At 30.6% G+C, this 23,361-nt stretch overlaps 2 long non-coding RNA genes, 2 other non-coding genes and 1 pseudogene across 4 annotated transcripts; all 5 read left to right on the top strand.

Moving 5' to 3' along the window:
• Nucleotides 1-816: 816 nt before the first annotated feature.
• LOC146922129 (uncharacterized) lies at nt 817-10,038 on the top strand. Its single transcript, XR_015012380.1, has 2 exons — nt 817-1,019; nt 9,791-10,038. It is a non-coding gene; the product is annotated as an uncharacterized LOC146922129 (long non-coding RNA).
• LOC146922133 (small nucleolar RNA R160) lies at nt 1,195-1,276 on the top strand (annotated as a pseudogene).
• LOC146922132 (small nucleolar RNA R160) lies at nt 2,065-2,142 on the top strand. Its single transcript, XR_015013072.1, has one exon. It is a non-coding gene; the product is annotated as a small nucleolar RNA R160 (small nucleolar RNA).
• LOC146922131 (small nucleolar RNA R160) lies at nt 3,461-3,539 on the top strand. Its single transcript, XR_015013073.1, has one exon. It is a non-coding gene; the product is annotated as a small nucleolar RNA R160 (small nucleolar RNA).
• LOC146922130 (uncharacterized) lies at nt 8,324-8,828 on the top strand. Its single transcript, XR_015012381.1, has 2 exons — nt 8,324-8,420; nt 8,524-8,828. It is a non-coding gene; the product is annotated as an uncharacterized LOC146922130 (long non-coding RNA).
• Nucleotides 10,039-23,361: the final 13,323 nt, after the last annotated feature.

Below are 23,361 nucleotides of genomic sequence, written 5' to 3'. Positions count from 1 at the left end.
CTTCTAGACGAACCAAATCACACCGTGTCATACCCCAATTTTTGACCTAAGATCGTACATTCATACGTCGTTTGACCCTGATTAGTCTCTGACTGTTCAGTGAAAAATTCTTCAGAGAGGTATTTTAAAATACCTCATATTTGGTTCCGAGTCAGGCCCTATTCTCTCTTTTTATTATTTTTATTATTATTTTTTTTACCTTTTAAATTTCCATCTTTTATTATTTCTCTTTTAATTTTTAATTTCAATTTTAGTTTTAATTATCTATTATTTTTGTTTTGTCATTTTTTTCTTTTGTTTTAATCGTTGTTATTTTATTTTTTATATTTTCTTTTGTTTTAATTATCTTTTATTTATGTAACATTGTACACTAAAAAGTACTTACATAAATTGAAGTGTTTGGATGTGTCATTATATAAGCAATTATGAAATGTTAAAATATTTTTAATTTTAAAAAAAAATCAAAGAACCAAACCATAATTTTTTTTAAAGAATCAAACCACGATTTTAAGGTTGTAAAAAAAACGATATTAAAATATAGTAATAATTTTAAGGGTTAAATATGTTTTTGGTCCTTATAAACTTTGTAACTTCTAAAATTAGTCATTACTTAATTTTAATAGGTTTTTTAGTTCTTGCAAAATAAAATTACTTCTAATTTTAGTTCCTATTACAACAAAGTTTGTTTATCCAAACGGGGCCTAAATATACTTGATTCTTTCCTCTTGCTTTCTGTACAATCAAACAAAAAAGAGAGAACTTAATCTTTCTTTCTCTCCTTTCATTTTCTTTTTTGTCTACCAAACATATCCTAAATGACCCGAATTCTCTTATTTAACATGCTGGGCACTGCAACTAAAACCAACGACCTAGCGTGTAGCCGCCACTCATCTGTTTATCTTTTTTTCTTCTTTAGGTTTGTTTGATTCAATTCCAAAACCAATTTCAATCATGATGCACCACGTAGCCCCTTGCATCTTAAAGTTTAGTTGCAAGGAAATTACGAGAAGGTTTTATAGGTGCAATATTTAGTCATGGCAATTTAATTTCATGCTTTTGGGGTGTAGATCTGAGTTTTTTTTATAACCCATTATGCATATTTTTTTCTTCAAAAATTGCCAAATTATCTCTTTGAATTGGTTATATAGCACAATGGTTTTTGCAGATACATGATTATTACATTTCAACTAACAAAGCAAAATGATGAAGTAATTTTGTGTCTGAAACTGATGTAGATCTCTTGTTTCATACATGCCTTCAAAGTTCTCTGATTGCTTTGCTAGTTTTATATTAGTTTGATTGTTTAATTCAACCTTTCGTTTTTGTCCCCTTTATATTAGTTTCATGTTTCAATTTCTGTTTTTTTTTTTAATTAAATTTTCAGCTCGTTTTGTTTTGGCTTAATTACTCTTTTGGTAAGTTATTTGTTGGTTACATTTTGGTCCCATAAGTTATTAACGTTACAATTTGGTCCCTTAAGTTACTTTTTTGTTTCGTTTTGGTCCCTTAACTATTAAAAGTTTCGTTTTGGTCCCTTAACTTATTTTTTTGTTTCGTTTTGGTCTCTTAACTTATTTTTTGGTTTCGTTTTGGTCCCTTAACTCTAATACATTCATTCTAACGTAAAGGACCAAAGTGGTTGACGGAGGAAGAGTTAAGAGACCAAAACGAAACCAAAAAATAAGTTAAGGGACCAAAACGAAACCAAAAAATAAGTTAAGGGACCAAAACGAAACCAAAAATAGTTAAGGGACCAAAACGAAACCAAAAAGTAACTTAAGGGACCAAATTGTAACGTTAATAATTTATGGGACCAAAATGTAACCAACAAATAACTTAAGGGACCAAATCATTAATTAAGCCTTTTGTTTTTATAGTTAGATTGGTTTGTGACATTGTATACCTTTTAACATTAGTTGATGTTATATGAAGCACGACACCGACACACCAACACGGCTAATAATTTGAGAAAATCACATAATTCAATGTAATTAAACAGTGTTGGTGTCGGATACTCAGATAGGCCTAATCTGAGGCTGTGTCTTTGGTTTTTATTGAAAGCAGAGCAAAATGATGAGGTTTTAAGATCTGAATATTATGTGGATTCCTAATTGAAATGGTCTTCAATGTTTTCTGATTACTTTAATAAACTGCTTGAGTTTGTTTGGAAAGTTTAATCATGTTTACATGTTTAACTAATCAAAAGTTCCATCCTTGTTATCATTGGTTGGAATATAGTTATTTTCACATAACATATACCAAGTTGATTTGAATTTTATGTATTATGCAATGGTTTGGGTTTTTATACGTTAGATAAAGTAAAGGATCACATTGTTTTAAAAATAAGTGTAGGCACCAAAATTCTTAATCTGATGTGCTTTAATCTGTCAGATTATACGAGCATGGTGCAACAAAATATTTTCCCTAGTTTTGTCATGCTTTATTTGTATTTATGAAGTGACAAGTGAAGTATAACTGGGGCATAACATTTGGGATTATAATCCTACTTTTCTGGTGATGGATGCTCTTTACCGGCTTTGTCTAACACGTACAACTAAGTTGGTCTTGCACTACATACTACATACAAGTTTATTTTTCCCAATTATATCAACATATCTTTGATATTTCATTTAATTTAATAATGAAATTTATTAATCTAATCATGAAAATGACATTGTGCATGGTGCAATACTTACAACTCTTGTGCATAATGGAGTTGATGGGTTAATTGTAGTATTTGAAATGGACATTAGATACAACAAATTAGGATGTCAGATTAAATCATGTAAGCAAATGTTTATTTGGTTGCTAACAAATCATTGCAATGTTGTTTATTTACTATCCAACCTATCTTTCTCAATCCTGTTAAACTATTATTAGGGGTAACAACTAGATAGCTATAGCTTCATCTCAGTCCTTGTTTACCTTATCTGATAAAATTGTACTTGTCCGCCCAACTCACATTGATTTTTATGCATGTTCTAAAACAACTCATGTTTTCAAACAAGTAAAGTACTGTGAAAAATCTAGGCTTAAATACTACTCCCTCCGGTCACATTTATAAGCAAAAAACAACTTTTTAGGTACATTGAATAGTTAATGCATCTAATCTATAAATGTGACCGGATACATTAATTATTCAATGTACCTAAAAAGTCATTTTTTGCTTATAAATGTGACCGGAGGGAGTACCTTGATCCCTTAGCATATTTTAAAAGTTCAATTTGATCTTAGCTTCAAAACTTGTCAATTTGATCCCTTAACTTGCTAACTTCATAAGGTCCTTTAAATAACAAACTGATCAATTTGGTCATAACTTATGAAAGTTAACACAACTTGGTTGAGCGATCAAGTTGCATTAACATAGATTGATAAGTTTTAAATAAACAAAGCGAATCATCCATTTCTTAACGGACTAAGTTGAGCGATCAACGTAGACTGAAATGTTTTCAATTAACAAAGTGAAATGATGAAGCGAATTTGTCTGAATCTGATGTAGATCTTTTTTTCATACATGCCTTCAAAGTTCTCTAATTGCTTTGCTTTTTTTTTTTTTTTTTTTTTTTTTTTTTTATATAGTTAGATTGGATTGTTTAATTCAATATTCCCGGGTAGCATAAATTTAGAGTAGTGGTATTTGAATAATCATTCAGACATCTTTTTTTTTTTTTTTTTCATAGGTCAAAAACAATAGAGAGAAAAAAAGGAAGAGAGAGAATAAGAAATTAAATCATACTTATCATATTTATATCTAATCTTTGTTAACATTGCTAATGACTTTACAAACCCTAAACCTAAATGGTTTTGGCTCCAAAACAAAGGAGGCTGTTGGATCTCATCATTTGGCTAAGCATGCATCTCATCCTTTTTGATCTAATCTGAGTCAAACTTTCAAATTTGATGTATATTTCCTATGCACTTATCGAAGTTTTGACTCATTATCCTCCAATTCCCAAATTGACTCCACACTTATTGATGCCCACCTCTTTCTCCTTCATTTTTAACATTCTTTTCTCTCCTCTCCCATTATTCCTTCTTCACGTTTTGGAATTCAAATTGCTTTTACTCAAAAAAATCTCTTCCCCTTTTGAGTTGTTCTCAGACATTGAAACAAGAATTCTCTCCTGTTGCAGTTCTCACCGTCGCCGCAGCTCTCTCTTGTCGCCCTCTCTCTCTCCATCTCGAACATCAATTTTGTTTGATTTATTTGTTGTTCAGGTTTGTGGATATTGAGTTGTTTTTCATCAATGAAATTGTGCTTCTCTATTGTTTAATCCCTGTAATTATTAGACTGTTATATGCACTTTCACACAAAATCCACTAAACAATACATCACAGATGTTATATAAATGCACATACTGGTAAAGGAGTTTATAGTCAGTTGTGACAAACCTCCTTCCAAATAAATTTGTAATTTTCCATCCTATTTCGAACAAACGAAGCAAATTACAGTAACGACGTTATTTTGTTTAATTTATAGGCTAAAGTGCACTTTTCCCCCCTTAACTTTCAAAAACTTGCAATTTTGGCCCCCTAACTATGAAAACTACAATTTTGGCCCCCTAAGTTTTAGCCCCATTGCAAATTTGGTCCTTTTGGTCAATTTTGACCGGTCAATGCCCATGTGGCATGCCACGTGGGTAATTATTAAATTAAAAAAATAAAAAAAGCCACTTAATCATTTTTTAATTAAATAAATAAAAAAATCTAATTAAAAATATTAAAAAAATCAGAAAAAAATTCTCGAAAAATTAAAAATAATAAAAAAATTGAAAAAAATATGAAAATTAATAAAAAAAATTGAAAACAAATTCTGAAAATATTTAAAAATTCTGGAAAAATGAAAAATTAATAAAAAATTGAAAAAAATCTGTGAAGCCCCGATACTTCAAAATGGATGACGTATCGTATCCCCTGCGTATCCTGCACCGATACCTGCCCGATACTTTCCGATACGTATCCGGAGAGTATCCAAATATTAAATTTTATTTTTTAAAAAAATAATTATCCGATACTTTCCGATACATCCCGATACTCACGGATACTTGTGTTTTTTATATTATTTTGATTTCTGTTTTTTTAAAAAAAAAAATAAGAATAAAACATTATATTGTACAAGTTAGTTACATGTTAGTGTTAACTCTTAGTACTGATGTGTTCTTTTATGGATATAATGCTTCTTTTTTGGATCGAAATAATATAGCACTAACAATGTTCCTTTTGAATATAATGTAGCATTGATGTATAGCACTGATGGTGCTCTTTTTGGTATATATTGCGTATGTAATTGACTAATGACCACTCTCTTAATCGTCAATATAATTTATATTTATGTTAATGTGCTATGAGTCTGGTTTCCTGTGTTTGTTAATGTATTTGCATATTAAAAAAATGGTTATAATTATATTGTACATTTAATTATATATTTTTTTTATTAACGTATCCCAGCCGTATCGTATCTTGATTTTTGAAATTTTCCCGTATCGGTGTATCAGTGCAGTATCGTATCCGTATCGTATCTCGTATCCGGGCTTCACAGAAAAAAATATAAAAAAATTCTGGAAAATTGAAAAATTAATAAAAATGAAAAAAATTGAAAAAATACGGAATTTTTTTTAAAATTCTGGAAAAATTAATAAAAATAAAAAATGATTAAAAAATAAAATAATCTAATAAAATGAAAAATAATGAAAAATAAAAATTCTGTAAAATATTTAAAAAAAATTTCAAAATTTTCATTGTAATATGCATATTTCGAAATTTTCATTGTAAAATTCCCAGTTTATAAATACACAAAAATTCCCGGAAAAAATACTAATGAAAATTTCAAAATTTCGAAAAATACACAAAAAACCTAAGCTTGGTTTATAAATACACATATTTTTTCCCTTATTCTCGGTTTATAAATACACAAAAATTTCCGGTTTATAAATACACAAAAATTCCCGGAATTTTTTTTGGAAATAAATACACTGAAAAAACCTAAGTCGACATATATACTAATGAAAATTTCGAAATCAAAAATTTCATTTTTTTTTAAAATGATTAATCTTTCTAATTTTTTCAAAAATTTCGAAATTTTTTAATATTTTTTTCAATTTTTTTATTAATTTTTCCAGAATTTTTTAATATTTTCAGAATTTTTTAATCTTTTTTATTTTTTTCAGAATTTTTCATTATTTTTGCATTTTATTAGATTATTTTACTTTTTTTAATCATTTTTTATTTTTATTAATTTTTCAAGAATTTTTAAATTTTTCCCGTATTTTTCGATTTTTTTTTATTTTTTCCGTATTTTTTCTATTTTTTCATTTTTATTAATTTTTCAATTTTCCAGAATTTATTATTTTTTTTATTAAATTTTTATTTTTCCAGAATTTTTTAATATTTTCAGAATTTTTTTCAATTTTTTTATTAATTTTTCAAATTTCCTGATTTTTTAAATATTTTTAATTAGATTTTTTATTTATTTAATTAAAAAATGATTAAGTTGCTTTTTTTATTTTTTTTTAATTTAATAATTACCCATGTGGCATGCCACATGGGCATTGACCGGTCAAAATTGACCAAAAGGACCAAATTTGCAATGGGGCTAAAACTTAGGTGGCCAAAATTGTAGTTTTCATAGTTAGGGGGCCAAAATTGCAAGTTTTTGAAAGTTAAGGGGGGAAAAGTGCACTTTAGCCTAATTTATATTGTTTAAGTTTACATTATTATTATTGCAAGTGCTGGTAGAAATTATGGAAAGACAAAATTATGTAATTCAAAACTTGTGGTTTTTTTCGATAATGCAATGGTTCTTTTTTGTTCTTTAATCCCGGTAGCTTTTGAATTGTATGATGCACTTTCACATAATATCCTTAAATAATGTCTGCCATATGTTATAGAAATTCAATTACTATCAAATGAGGTTTTAGTCGAAATGACGAAGCAAAACATCAAATTATGTTTCCAAATTGACGATAGGCGGCGTTGTTTTGATTAATCATCACAAAATTGCAGCAGCGGCGTTGTTTCGATAACTCTATATTGCTAAAAATTGCGGCAATGATATCAGTGTTAGGGACCTGATAATTTTGTAACAACGTTTATCATAGATGATCTCATTTTATTTTGAGATTGCTGCGTTTGCCGCAAATAAGTTGATTGTTGGTGTGTAGTGTTATTATATCCACTTACAGTGAATATATTTTGTTGGCAATATCCAGAAATTAATCACAAACTCCGTAATAATACCAATTGCGGTATCAGTGTTGTTGCAGCTATTCACACTTTTTTTAAGTTTTGGATTGCGGCGTTATCATCGCTAATTGTTCAGCAGTATGATAATATCGTCAGGTTTATTACGGTGTTCATCAATTTCTCTATTCATGTTAAATAACATTGAAACTTCATGTCTATTGGTGTTACAGTTGAGATATATGATTAGCAGTAAGTGTCATTTATTTGAATTTGATTGCATTATGAATGAGTTTCAGAGAGTGCTTTCTCATGCTATGTTACATGATTTTTGAGCCATTGTTTGGACGTGTCTGTCCTGCTTCAAAGTCAGGTCATTAATTTACATTTGTTGTTACCGAAAGAGCATTAATGTCTATTAATGCGGTCATTCCTTTGTTTACATACCCTTTGAAGGCTCAGACTTACACATTTGTTCTATATGCAACAAAAGTTATTGTTACTTCTAATTATTAGTCAAGAGGCATCAAAGCTTGCAGAATGGATGATGATGCTGCAGAGAATACTCGCAAAGCTTTGCACAGTTTATCAGGTATATACTGATCTTTAGTTAAAACTCATTTTAAGGGAGTTGCATACTATGAAAAAGAAAATGTATTCAAGCTGTCATTGTACTTTGATAATCATTCCAATTGCAGCTTATTTTTGACATTTAAATTATTACCAAATTATGTTTGCTTTTCATATTTATTTAGCAGAATTTGTTATACAGTATAAAATGGTTATATTGTTTCTTTCGTATGCTTCAATGCGTATAGTTCTTTGTCAATAATTTTCTTTACAATATTCCAAGTTTGAAAGAAAAAATCATGGAAGTCTACTTTTTTGCAATCATTAATACATATTAGTTTGTCTTTTTGAATAGTCGAGCTTAGCATTTCACATTATAAACTTATGTTTTGTGCAAACTGACTTTCATTCCTCTTATGTTAGTTTTCTGTCTGCTTATATATCCTACATATTTATATGTCGAAATATGTACCGGAAACTTAGCATTACTTGTTCACATGTTGCTGTATAAGATCATATTTTGTTTAATAAGAAAATAGATGTACGGTGTGTAACTAATTTAAATGGCAACATGTGTTGATTGGCGAAGAGCGCATGATGAGAACGATCTTAATTTTAAATTAATTCGTTTGGAATGGCGTACTTTCACAGTCGAATTCAATCCTAAAGAGGTACTTATCTACTACAAAAAAGTAATTGTTTTCTTCCTTCGTGAACATATTGGAAAGTTATTTCTATCATTCATTTTAATTCCTCATGTTTTTTTTTTTATAGTCTACTTTGATGCTTCCAACACTTCTGGTGGATACCATTGGGCCTGCATTGAGGAGATCTGCAGTTTTGAATGATCCGTGTTATAATGAGATGGTCCGAAGATATTATTGACGGATGACAATGGGGATTGTATAAACACCACTTCAAATGTAGTGTATAAAGAGATATTTCAAAATGTGTGATAAGAAATTGTATGCCCTAGAGGATTGTTTATGTTTAATTATTTTATTATTTATGTAATGAATCATTTCACTATATATTTAGCTTCTCCATTGTTAATGTCCCGGGCGGTAGCACGGGTAAAAGTACTAGTTGCTACAAAGTTGATGTAGAAATATCATTTTTCATTCTACTATATCCCATATTTTTTGTTCCCACCATTTTGGAAGGTATGGGATGAAACCATTCCCTCAAATTTGAAAATGGCTAGTTTACTCTCTTTCAATATCACCCATCACTACAGAGTTGTCTTATTTCACATTTCTTGCGTGCTCCCCACAACCTCTAGCAACATAAATCCCAACTGTGCAAATTATGAAATTATTTTTGTTTTTGTGGGGTGCATATGAAATTATTTTGTTTTTGTGTACATTTAAATATGATGTTCTCTGTCCTCGTGAGCTTATCTCAGCTGCTAGAGACAACGCATAATATATGTAAGGTCTGGTGTTTGAACCCCAATCACCAAAAAAAAAAAAATGATGTTCTCTCCCTGTGTTGTATCTGCAGTTTTTTTGCTGCACGTAATTGGTTCCAGGTTCTGCTAGTTTATCTTGGTTGCATATAACTTGTTCATTCGACTTTCTTTTTGCACACTACAGAATCACATTAATTTCTTGAACTAATTTGAACTCAACGTGGGAAAAGTGAAGGTTTTATGAACTCTCCAATAATAAACTTCTCCTGTAATAAATAATTCAATCAAAAACTACTCCAAATATTTATGCTTAGTTGACAAAATAGCATGCAAAAGTCAATCTTTTTGTGTATGGTGCAAAATGAGCGAATTCACCATAGATTTAATATTAAACAATTGAAAAGCCAAGATTAAAGATGTGCTACTTGAGTAGCACATAAAAAGATTGACTTTTGCATGTTAAACGCCACCTTTACAATTACGTGACGTTTTTAGTTGAATTTTATTTTTTCGTAAAACATTTACAAGTTCTCTTGATATAATTATGTAACTATATGCACTTAGGCTGTGTTATTATTTATGGAAGTATTTTCTCGTGTCCCTCTATTGATTTCTATCTTATTTTTGCAGGGTGAGTTATGGTTACAATGGCAGTAGCAATCAAGAACCATGGCAGAGTTTAATGTTATGTTCTGAATTGTCTGGATTTCCATTTTATATTTGGGATTGTAAGTTACAATCCATTTTATATTTGGGATTTGAATTTGGTATAATTGTAAGACTAAACTCGTGTAAATGTGATCAAGTCAAGCAGGGACAAGAGATCGATTATTAGATATAGTTTATTAACTACCAAATACACTTAATGTTCTATTTTACTAGTGACATGCCATATATATGGACTCAAATGCATGCTAATGCATATCCTTGCTACTGCACATTGATGCCAAGTTATGAATATTCCCATGTAAAAATGTCTTCTGTTTTATTCATATTTTCGTTTGAACTAGATATTTGTTTTAAGTTTCAAACTCAATATTTTGAATGTAGTTTTTTTTTTTTTTAAGGAAAAATAGACTATTAATTTTCCCATGCTATGTGGTTCTCATACACCCTGCAAATTTTCCCAAAATACCATTCAAATTTTAAAATTCAAAATAATATGAAAACTCGTTTGGATTATATAATCCAAACCATTTTGATATATATATATATATATATATATATATATATATATATATATATATATATATATATATATATATAAAAGAAAACACACCCCTCTTCCCATTTTACATTTTCACTTTTCACTTTCTCTCTCTCCCTTATCCCAAAATCCAAACCACATAAATTTATCAAAAGTTGGAGTTTCTTTTCCTCAAAATCATCACATTCGAAGCTTTACCAAACACCAAAGTGAATGTTGGAGGAAATCAAGGAAGGTCGGAAAGAGGATTTGGAACTTTTACCAAATCCTTGTCAGCTTCAACATTCCCAACTTCACACCAATCGGTGTCAACTCACTTACCAAACACAAATCACGAAACTGCTCAACCAACTCCAACTCTTTCACCATAAACACCGACATATGCAACAACTTCCTACTCAAATCGTCCACCACCACATTCGCCTTTCCTGGATGATAACTTAACTGAAAATCGTAATCCTTAAGAAATTCCAACCACCTTCTCTGCTAATATTCAACTCCTTCTATACTTCAAACTCTTGTGATCACTAAACACTTCAAACTTAGAACCATACAAATAATGCCGCCAAATCTTTAACACAAACACAGCTGCTACCACTCCAAATCATGATTCAGATAATTCTTTTCATGCACTTTCAACTGCCTCGACGCATAAGCCACAACCTGACGATTTTGTATCAATATTCCACCCAAACCCATCTTATAAGCATCACAATACACAATAAACGTCGGATTCGGCAAAATCAACACTGGCGCTGAAGTCAACCTCTTCTGCAACTCTTCGAAACTCTTCTCACACTTAGAATCCCAAACAAACACTTGTCCCTTACGAGTCAACTACGTCAATGGTAAAGCTAACTTAGAAAATCTTTTAATGAACCTCCGGAAATAGCCCGCCAAACCAAGAAAACTTATGATCTCAAAAACAGACTTTGGAGTCTCCTACTGCAACACTGGATCAACCTTTGATGGATCCACAGTTATACCAACCTTCGAAATCATATGACCAAGAAAACTCACTTATCACAACCAAAACTCACACTTCGACAAATTAGCAAACAACTTCTTCTCCTTCAAAGTGTGCAACACAATCCTCAGATGCTCAGCATGCTCCTGCTCCGACTTCGAATACACCAAGATGTTGTCTATAAACACCACCTCAACTGGTCCAAATAAGGATGGAAAATTCTATTCATATATTTCATGAAGACACCAGACACATTAGTCACACCAAATGACATCACAGAATATTCATAGTGACCATATCTCGTTCGGAATGCAGTCTTATATATATCATCCGCCTTCACTTGTATCTGGTGATATTCGGATCTTAAATCCATCTCACTAAACACTTCCGCACTATGGGAAACTTCACTAAATAAGTTATGCTAAGGCTTATAGAAAATCATACTATCCTACCAGGCCAACCCTTATATGTGTAATACATATACTAAATTATATTAATAATTTTTCGGTTCCTCCAAATTTCCAATACCAAGAATTTTTATTTATTTTTAGTCATTTGGAATTTCCAATGAGTTAGAAAACTATTGGTGTTACTCTCTTATTCCAATTTCAACGAGTACACATATTAGCAACAAAAAGATAAAGCTCAAATGTATGCAATATATGTTTATTAAACTCTACAATATGGGTGTACAAGCTATATAAAATTTTATAGGTCTATTAGCCATTTAAGAAATAGTAGCTCAAATTATCTTTTTAAAATCCTTAGGACAAAATAGGCTTTTAGACATACTAATAGGCCAAACCAAACTTTTAAAAAGGTCAGGCCAAACTTAAAATAAAGTCTTTGACAAACTAATATATCATACTTAAGTTTTAGTTGTTTCAATTAGGTATGACCTATTTAAGCAAAGTTTGGTCCGACCCTGCCTATTCCCACCCTTTGCCACGATTTACCCCATCAAAAATAAATTAATTTTTTAAAGGGGAAATTATTAAAATGTGCTTGATTTTTAAGTAAAATTATGTAGTGGTCCACCCTCTTCTTCATCTCTGTACACTTTATTATCACACTTTTAGGTCAAATTAAAAGTGTAGATAATTATTTTGAACTTTCAAGGTATGCAATTTAATTTTTTGATGGTCAACTTTGTATTTAATGTTTTTTTTGACAAAAACTTTGTATTTAATGTTTATTAAAACATAAATTGTGTGTGTGTATATATATGCCCACAAATATTATTTTTGTTTCCCTAAAAAAATATTATTTTTGTTTACATCGCCATTGACGAAAACAGTTTATTGCATCAATGTTATTTTCTAATGTAATATTATATCTATTATGCATGGCTAACTAGTGAATTAAAAAAAAAAAGATATAAAAAGGGGAACCAATTTTTTAACAAATAAAATAGGAGAACCAGAGTCGTGAATTCGAAAAAGTGAAGAGACAAAAATTGTATATTTAAGCCTAAATAAAATACTATGTTCTAGACCAAAAAAAATAAAAAATACAATGTTGTTCTTCCACCAAAAAAAAAAAAACAATACTATGTTGTTCATGATGCCATAAATGATAATAATTAGAGGTAAAAGAATTGAAGCTACTTCAATGTTTGGCTTATAAATTGCCAAGCAGATCAGGTTATAACATACGTACTTTGGAGGAGTAACTAATAATTAGTTTGGCTGCTGGTAGAGACATGTTCATATATACTGGTCTGGTTGGTATTGGTACAAACCCTTCAAGGGCCTAGACATATGCAGTGCACAATGTGTGTTCAAAACAGTTAGGATAATAAACAGGTTATCTAAAATTTCAGCAAATTGAACCTTTGAACTTGAGTGCTCACCGACAGCAGTCTATTATAATAATAAATAGTTTCCGAACAGAATGAGTGGTTTTTCTTGATGTCTATATACATTGAAAATAAATGACATGATAATATCTTTTATAAAAAATTACAGAGTATGCAAGAATTTTTATTTAAGCAGGTGTGATGTTGTAATATGACCCCCGGTCACTATTATAAACAAAAATCAACATTTTAGATCCATTCATTAAATGATGTATATGGTCTATAATAAAAATCATATACATCATTAATTAAATAAATCTAAAGTGTAGATTTTTGTTTATAATAGTGACCAAAGGTGTAAAATTTATGTCTTCTCTTATATTATAAAAAGCTTGTTGTGTAAAGCTAACTCTAATCTAACTTTAAACCTATTTTTCTCCCTCTTTTATTTGCATCTTAAACGATAAGTCTTCCCTTCTATCTCGATTGGTCTTGTGGTGTTAAGTTGAGACATTGAAGTATGCTTTCTCGAGGTCTTAAATTTAATTCTTTTCGGTATCAATTTGGATGAACTAGTTTACCTTCTTAAAAAAATGTTAAGTTAATTTTGAATTTGATTTTCCAAAATTGAATGGCATTGACCAACGTGACATAATTGATTGTTCACTATTCAAGAACATTTGAGATTCAAATTAAAAATTCCCCCCAAAATGTCGTTAGAGCTGTTGTGTTTTTGAATGTTGATTGACTTCATTTTGTTAAAACAATTGTTCTGGCAAGATGTGGTAGCAGATGTTCTAGCATGTACCACAACTTGAGTCAAGGTAGTACCACAACTTGAGTCAAGGTGGTTGTCATACCCCAATTTTTGACCTAAAATTATATAGTGGTGGGGTACCTTTAATTAATGGGGGTGCATAATAATTAATGGGGGTGCATAATTATGTGAATGAAGTAAGCACTAGAAAAATATATATTGATATATATTTTATTATTTTATGTGAATGAAGTAAGCACTAGAAAAATATATATTGATTGAAAAATATATATTTTATTATTTGGAAATGATTGGAAGGAAATGATTGGAAATGATAAATTAATTAATTAATTTTTTTGGTGGTGGCCGAGGTTTGAACCCCGGACCTTGCATATTTTATGCATTGTCCATACCAACTGAGCTAAGCTCACGAGGACAAATTAATTAATTAATTTAATCATTATTAGAAAGTGCTTTCTTAGTCCCAAGTTTTTTGCTAAAATTATTTTAGAACGCAATCTAGAATATTTTGGAACACAATCTGAAATATTTTGGTAGGCAATCTAATATATTTTAGTGTTTGATCTGAAGTATATTTTGATACTCAGTAATATATTTATGTACTGAATAATATATTTTTGTACTCAATATGATATATTTTGGTACTCAATTTAGATATTTTTGTACTAGATCTAATATGTGAATTATTTATTCTCAAAGTTTCTCACTTATTAGTTGTGAATTTTCTCTATAAATAGAGAGCTCACACAATGCATTCGCTTCCTGTATTTTTCCTCTCTTCTTCCTCCTTCGACTTGTGTTGACGAGTTTTTCTTTTTTTTATTCTCCTTTCTGTCCCTTTCGGTTTCAAGGTATTTTAAAATACCCCATTTTGTTTCATTTTTGGGTCCATTTATTTTTATTTTTTCTACTCCTTTCCACCCCTTTCAGTTTCAAGGTATTTTAAAATACACCATTTTGTTTCGCTTTTGGGTCCATTTATTTTTATTTATTTATTTTAATTTTGTTACTTATTAATTTGCACTTAGATTGTATTTTAGGAAGTGGTGGGTCCATTTATTTTTATTTATTTATTTTCGTAATTTATTTTAATTCTGTTACTTATTAATTTGCACTTAGATTTTATTTTAGGAATTGGTAACATCAAAAATCACAAAAATATGCATGTCTTTACTTTATTAATCACTTAGTTTTTATATATAAAAAAATGCAAAAAAAAGTATTATGTTTAGTTTTTATTATCCAAGGGAGAGGGATCCGCTTTGACTCGGTGTCACTGCGGAATTCTTGCTTGTTCCATCGTTGTTATTTTAATTTAGGAAAAAAAACAAAAAAAAAACATTCAAATAGTAAAAAAAACAAATTTCAAAGAGGAACTCTTTTTCTAAAAAACCTTGATTCTTATCAAGAGATTTTTTTTACATTTTATTTTCTTTAATAAAAAACTTTAATTTATCTAAGCATATTAAACTTTCCTTTCTTAAAACTAAAAAACACCAAACAAATTTCCTCTTTGCCATTTGGCTTTTATTTTTAGAACCTTTTCAAAACTAATAAAAAACATCAAACTAATCACTCAGCTTTTTACCCCGAACAACGTGGTTTTGATCCCTCACGGGTACGTAGGCAAAAGACTTTGTCTTTCCAAATCAACAAAATACAAAAACATTTTTTTTTTGTCTTTATTTTCGCTTAACTTTTTTACAAGCAAGCAATCCAATTTTAGCACAATATAAATAAAAACAAGAATGTTTCTTGCGTATGTTCTAAAAGCTTTTGTCATAGTACTTGTGCTTCAAGAAACGTGTGTTTCTAGAAGAATTCATCTGTCGGTTTAAGTTTTCGTGTGTTTGAAGCTTTTTCCAAAAATAGATTTGGGGACAAATATATTTTTGTACCATATGTTTCTAGAAGGAATATTTGATGCAAATATATCTTGTGTTTCTAGAAGATTGGTGCCGAAAATATAAAAGATTTGTTTCAAATATATTTTCTGTTTCTAGAAAATTGGTGCCAAAAATATAAAAGATTTGTTTCAAATATATTTTGTGTTTCTAGAATATTAATGCTGAGAATATAATTATGGACAACTGATTCTTTAGCCCGTGGAAGAAAAAGCCCATGCAAATGTATGGCTATATAAGGAGACTCAACCGTTGCTACAACTTACGAATTCAGGATTAGAAGAACCGAGTATTGGTTTTTGTCTCTGTGTTTTATTTGTATACCACTCTAGTGCTTCAGGCAAGAGTCAATTTGTCTTTTGGAATTGTTCTCCTATTTTATTGCAACTGCAATTGAGTCAGTCACTGGGGATAGTGATTGAGAGAAAGTGAAAGGGGTTTCTCATATTTAGGGGGAGCCCTAGACATAAATACATGGGTAGTATTAGGTGAAGAGGCACTGAACAAGGTATGTAGGTGACGTTGCACCGAGCTGAGTTACCAAATCTCTTGTGTTCTTCATTATCACATTTTACTTTATTTCTGTTTGTTGATAATTTTCTATATTGTCGTACACATTGTCTAGGGCATCGTGTAGAAAATTTGTCCTACGAGAACGAGAATTTCAATTGGCATCATAGCAAACACCTTGATCTGTTTGGTTGAGCTTCAAGGATAGACAAATTATGTTCATATGGACAATACTAAGGAAGATCTATAATTAGACAACCAATTTTGGATGGTACAAACTATGACTATTCAAATGCTTGAATGGTGGCTTTTCTAAAATCCATGAACAACAAAACATGGAATGCTATCATCAAACATTGGTGAGACCACCCTAGCCACTATGTGAGAGCAGGGCCTTTCATGGCTAAAAAAGTTTCGATGAGCTTCCATGCATCTGATAATCCTCTAGAATTGAAGGATTTTCAGAGCAAATAAGCCACCAATAAGCATCTTCGCTGCCATCAAAAATCTAAATCATCATCAACGAGTGTGGTTCAATGGGAAGGAGACCGACAATGAAAGCACCAATGATACACCCTAATTATCTCAGAGCGAAGAAAATGGCACTCTTTGAGTGAGTGTCAACTTCTAGAGAGAAAAGAGATGAAGAAAGCGCACTCTTCGAGTGAGTATAAACTCCATGAGAGAAAAGAGATGATAAATTAGGAAAGAAAGTGAATCCTTGTTATTATTCATCATCCTAGAATTAGTTCACTCTTACATCATATATAGCCAATCTTAGCATAACAACATGCATAATCTAAGGAAAGGAAAATAACAGAATAATAAAATTAGGAAAGAAAATAAACAGAACCATAAAACTAGGAAAAGGAAATAAATAAACGTAATCAAGTGCAACTTTCCTTGCTCGCAAAATCCTTCGTCTAACGGGGTCGTACCATTCTTCCATAGAACTTCATATGTCCATCTTCAAGGCTTTTCTGATGTTGACTGGGTAGAATGCAAGGACACTAGAAGATAAATATATTACCAATGCTTCTATCTTGGTAATTCTGATGAGAACCTAATATTCTCACCTTATACAAGAGATAATTTAATAATGGAATAAAATTAACCAAGTTAATTTTGGTTCCAAGTGTTATTTTCGTAGGCATTTATATAGCTGTCTTGTTTTTTCTCATATCTAGAGTTCTGAATGTCCGATTGAGGTGATCTTTAATGCGTTGGAAAGCTTAGAATATTTCCTAAATTTCTTATGTTAGACTCAATATCAGATTCAGCATGATTCTTGGTGTAAAATGAGCATGAATTGGATGACGTGATTTTGATGAATGGGCTGATGTCAGAGAAGAAACAACACATTAAAGAAGCACAATGGAGGTTAGATGGAGCTGAATTATGAAAGTGTAACGTCTTGAAACTATTCAGCCATGATGATTAAAAAAGCAAGTGAATGTATAACATCTCCATGCATTGATGCAGCCACCCACCTTAAAGTCATTTTGTAACCTTTAATTTGCATTAATCAGCCACCAAAACATTATTGCAATTAGTGGCTGCATTTCTTTTCATTTTTTAAGAGTTTTAGAGTCAAAATCATCATGTAATAAGCTCATATAAATAGAGCACGAAAATGATATGTAAGATAGAGAATTTTGATTAAAAAAGTCACTTTATGTGAATTTGGAAGCTTTGCTTCTTTTTGGTTCTGGATTGAACCATGCATTGATCTTATCAAGAAACCACGTTTCTTGTGGCGATCCTCTACCAAATTAAACATCTTCCTTGGATTGGGAATTTGTTTGATTACCATTTCTCTCTATTTCCACCATTATTCACTTTTTATTATCATATTTTATCCAACATTCACAAAAATACAAAACCAAAAATTACAACTTTTTTTTTGTCCTTCATCAGTGGTATTCAGAGCACGGTTTCGTTTGGGAAAAAAATTGTTTCAATTTGGAAATCCCTTTCCATTGTTACCATTTCTTTTCTTCATTTTAATCTCTCTATGATTCTAGGAAAAAATGGAAAGATATAGTGACAAAAAAAATCAAAGTTCCATTTTTTCGAGGGCAAAGAGACCCGGATGCCTATTTAGAGTGGGAAACAAAAATTGAACAATTTTTTCAATGCAACACTTACTCTAATGTTCAAAAAGTGCAGGTTGCAGCTCTTGAATTTAAAGATTATGCTTTAGTGTGGTGGGATCAAACTATCAAGGAAAGAAGGAGGTATGGAGATCCACCGATTGAAACTTGGGAGGAAATGAAAAGAATGATGAGGAGGTGTTATGCTCCTTCTTATCATCTTAAGGAAATTCAAAGAAAGAAGGTGGAAATGATGGCAATAATTGACAGAGGAATGACTGTCTTATCATCTTAAGGAAATTCAAAGAAAGAAGGTGGAAATGATGGCAATAATTGATAGAGGAATGACTGATATCTCTAAAATACTAGAGGAAAATCTCCTTCAAATCCAAAATCATTATATAGAGCCTAAAATAAATGTTGATGAAAAAGAGAGTCTCATTGTAAAGGAAACTCACAAAGAAGAATGTGAAAAGGAAAGAGAAGAGACAAAAGAAAGTGATGAAAAAGAAGTAGAGGAAAAAGGAGAAGAAAAGGAGAATGAGAAGGAAAAGGAAGAGAAAAATGTTGGGAAGTTTTGACCTACTATTACATTAGTACCTTCTTCTAAGTTGGTTTGTGTTTTCAATTGTTGGGATTCTTCTTCTAATATTATTCAATTGCCTAACATTTCTTTATGTCGTGAAGGAAACAAAGAGAATGAAGAAAAAATTTCCCAACAAGTGGAAGGAAATTATGTGCTTTGGAAAGATGATCATGCCCACAAATTACAAGGGGGAGAAAATCCAACAAATTCTATCAATCAAAATGAGGAGTTTTCTAAAGTGGAAATTCCATGTGATGAATTCTATAGAGTTATTTTTGACCCCGGAGGTAATCAATCTACAAATTCGAGGTCGAATTCTCTTGAAGAGGGGGAGTATGATGAGAACCTAATATTCTCACCTTATAGAAGAGATAACTTAATAATGGAATAAAATTAACCAAGTTAATTTTGTTTCCAAGTGTTATTTTCGTAGGCATTTATATAGCTGTCTTGCTTTTCTCATATCTAGAGTTCTGAATGTCCGATTGAGGTGATCTTTAATGCGTTGGAAAGCTTAGAATATTTCCTAAATTTCTTATGTTAGACTCAATATCAGATTCAGCATGATTCTTGGTGTAAAATGAGCATGAATTGGATGATGTGATTTTGATGAATGGGCTGATGTAAGAGAAGAAACAACACATTAAAGAAGCACAATGGAGGTTAGATGGAGCTGAATTATGAAAGTGTAACGTCTTGAAACTATTCAGCCATGATGATTAAAGAAGCAAGTGAACGTATAACATCTCCATGCATTGATGCAGCCACCCACCTTAAAGTCATTTTGTAACCTTTAATTTGCATTAATCAGCCACCAAAACATTATTGCAATTAGTGGCTGCATTTCTTTTCATTTTCTAAGAGTTTTAGAGTCAAAATCATCATGTAATAAGCTCATATAAATAGAGCACAAAACTGATATGTAAGATAGAGAATTTTGATTAAAAAAGTCACTTTATGTGAATTTGGAAGATTTGCTTCTTTTTGGTTCTGGATTGAACCATGCATTGATCTTATCAAGAAACCACGTTTCTTGTGGCGATCTTCTACCAAATTAAACATCTTCCTTGGATTGAGAATTTGTTTGATTACCATTTCTCTCTATTTCCACCATTATTCACTTTTTATTATCATATTTTATCCAACATTCACAAAAATACAAAACCAAAAATTACAACCCTTTTTGTCCTTCATCGAAAAATTTGGAAATATATCGTCACATTGTGCGCTAAAAGTTGCATGTTGGAACATTCAAATTGCTGCCAATTATTTGATCCAAAACCAAGTAGTTGATTTCTTCATCAAGTTATTTCGTCATCAACCATTAAGCTTATTACTATCTAAGTTGGGATTGATAGATATCTACCAACCTCCAACTGTTGGGGGCTTGGGGCGATACTGCATCATAAATAAAAGAATGTAAATTAGTTACTTAAACTAGTTTACTTACTTACACTACACGCTATCAACTAGAATAGTTAGTTACATTGATTTGATGCAGCAGTTACTTACACCATAGCTTAGTGTAGTTCATCTTTAATGCATACAATAGAACTTGCAATCTCGTCGTTATTCAATGAATCAATTCTTTTCATTTTGTTCATAATACTGGAGATGATCGTTACTGAAATTCTAGGATGTTAACATAGATGATGAGATGACATTTCTTCAAAATGGTCTCCGCATTCATCATGTTTATTAAAAAAAAGTTGATCCCCTCCCCATATATATCAACCATTAGTATTGATGAATGAAGAGACCATTGTGAACATATATATGCACATATATATATATATATATATATATGGGTTATGATAGAAGACACCTTTTGTGAAGGTGTCTTTTATCAAGTTACTCTATGAGCATTTGTTAAAAGACACCAACTACTTTTTATGAAGGTGTCTTTTATCAAAGTTATAACTAAAAAAGTGAAAATCACACCTTGAGGTGTGACTTGATAAAAGACACCACACTACTTTTTATGAAGGTGTCTTGTAACATAACCCTATATATATATATATATATATATATATATATATATATATATATATATATATATATATATATATATATATATGGGTTTTGCTAGAAGACACCTTTTGTGAAGGTGTCTTTTAGCAAGTTACTCTATGAGCATTTGCGAAAAGACACCAACTTACTTTTATGAAGGTGTCTTTTAGCAAAGTTATAACTAAAAAGTGAAAATCACACCTTGAGGTGTGACTTGCTAAAAGACACCACCAAAGGGTGGCTTGTAGCAAGACCCATATATATATATATATATATAATATTACTAAACCGATTAATTAAAAGAAGGATACCAAAACGTCGGTCGAAACATGTTAGAATAACTTAAATTCCAAGCGTTAAATGGTGGAGACTTGCATCTACGAGTATGATGGTTACTAACTGTCGTGTTCTCTTAACTAATCGAGTGGGTCAATAACTAACATGAGTTAATTAATTAATGGAAAATGCTATTTATCAAGAAAAATAGCATCAAGAATTTTTCAAGACACATGTGGCAAGTTTTAATTGCATGATTTATTTGTTCACTTCCTATTTTTCAGCCACACCTCCTTGAATTGTGGCAAATAGTGCATTGTGATTGGTTGCTTTTTATTCTTGAAGAATTCTTGATGTTTTTTTTCTAGAGATATAGCATTGCTCGATTAATTAATTTATACTAGTATACTGTATCAATTAATTGAAACAATGATTGCCTTAAAAACTCACTAATAGAAAAATGCACCGCCACTGCCGTACACTATTTTTTTAGCTTTATCTTTCAAGTTTCAACAATAAATCATTAAGATGTTAAAAGTGGAAATTTTGTACTAGAAAAGATACAAATTTATGTTTTAAAAGATTATATAATTAATTTTTCTCATTAAATATTCTCATTAAATCTTAACATATGTATTAAAGACACGTGTTCGCATGACATGGGAATCCCATGACATGTTGTTATGTTAGTGAAGCCTAGAAATAAAAAAGGGAAATGTTAACAAGTACTCCCGGGACACCGGTTAAGGAAACATGTATAGTAATACTGCATTAGAACTTGTGAAGTCAACTCTTTAAAGGTTTAAAAAGTGTTACTTTTAAACTAAAACTTTCTTTTTTTGGTTTCCTTAACCAGTGTCCGGGGGCACCGGTTAACACAACCCAATAAAAAATAATGATACTTTTGTGGTAAACAACAAGGGGAAGAAACTTAAAATAAATAAAAACTTTTGGACATGATTTCCTAAAGACAAAACCTCCTTTCCACGTGAATATATATATTACCCACACCAATCCCGTAAGTGTAGTTCAGTTGGTCTTTGTTTCAAAATATAAGCAAAATTCACTTTTTAGGTTCATTCATTTAATGATGTATGTGGTTCATAATATGGACCAAATATATCATTAAATGAATGAACATAAAAAGTGAATTTTGCTTATATTTTGAAACAGTGGGAGTACCATGGATAATTTATGCAGGGGTCGGGGTTTGAACCCCGGATTCCCCACTTCTTCACACATAATGTGTGTGTATCTAGCCACTTGGCTACATGACAAAAAAAAAAAAAATTACCCGCACCAATAATATGTACTCCATCCATTAAAAAAAAATAAGAAAAAAGGTACTCTATTTTTCTCAAATTATTAGTCATTTTGACAAAAATTTGTCTCAAATTATCAGTCGCGAAAGTTTTTGAGAACTACAATATCAATAAAGCATTAATATTATTTTTCACATTATACTATTAGCTATTTATTATTCTTTTTTTTAATTCTTTAATTTATCTTTTCCATACCATTTATTGAGGGTTATTCTGTAAAGTAACGTATAATATGGTTTTCTCATACATAATTAATTACATTTGTTAATGTGTCTGAAATGGTCAAAACGACTTATAATTCATAATTGAGGATGGAAAGAGTAATAAACATATTAATGTAAAGCAAACACGCATCTATTCTGGAACAAGCGTGAACAAAATAGTCCTCAAAACTTTGAGCCAAGAAAAACCTAAAAATAATCTCCAAGAAACGCATAAAGTGTCCTATTCTTCATAAATCTTTCTCCGGATTCAGATCCTTTCTAATTCCTCTTCCTTTTTGTTGAAGTATGCCTTATATATACAAGACACTGAACAAGGTAAGTGGCGACAGTACTATATACATTGCTTGTAACACCGAAATTCTAATTCTTATTGCAGTAATAGAAATGGAACTATAGCTGCTCTATAGTTGCAGAGGTAGGCTCAATTGGCCAAACCTCTTTAACAAGATCGTGTGTTCATTGTCTTTTACTTTTGTTCTCTTATTTAATATTCTATTACTAGTTGCTGCTAACATTTTCCTTCCCT

Source organism: Medicago sativa, chromosome 5 (genome assembly GCF_051527215.1).
Source record: "Medicago sativa cultivar Bolivia chromosome 5, Bolivia_mono, whole genome shotgun sequence".
NCBI lineage: Eukaryota > Viridiplantae > Streptophyta > Magnoliopsida > Fabales > Fabaceae > Medicago > Medicago sativa.
This window is presented reverse-complemented; position numbering and strand designations above follow the sequence as displayed.